We start from the raw sequence: 206 nt of genomic DNA on the forward strand, positions 1-206 counted from the left end.
TCTCTCTCTCTCTCTCTCTCTCTCTCTCTCTCTCTCTCTCTCTCTCTCTCTCTATCTGTGTGTGTGTGTGTGTGTGTGTGTGTGTGTGTGTGTGTGTGTGTGTGTGTGTGTGTGTGTGTGTGTGTGTGTGTGTGTGTGTGTGTGTGTGTGTGTGTGTGTGTGTGTGTCTGCGCGCGCGCACGAGCTAGCTGGTAACAAGTAAAGAA

The sequence above is a fragment of the Scylla paramamosain genome, chromosome 8 (genome assembly GCF_035594125.1).
Source record: "Scylla paramamosain isolate STU-SP2022 chromosome 8, ASM3559412v1, whole genome shotgun sequence".
Taxonomy (NCBI): domain Eukaryota; kingdom Metazoa; phylum Arthropoda; class Malacostraca; order Decapoda; family Portunidae; genus Scylla; species Scylla paramamosain.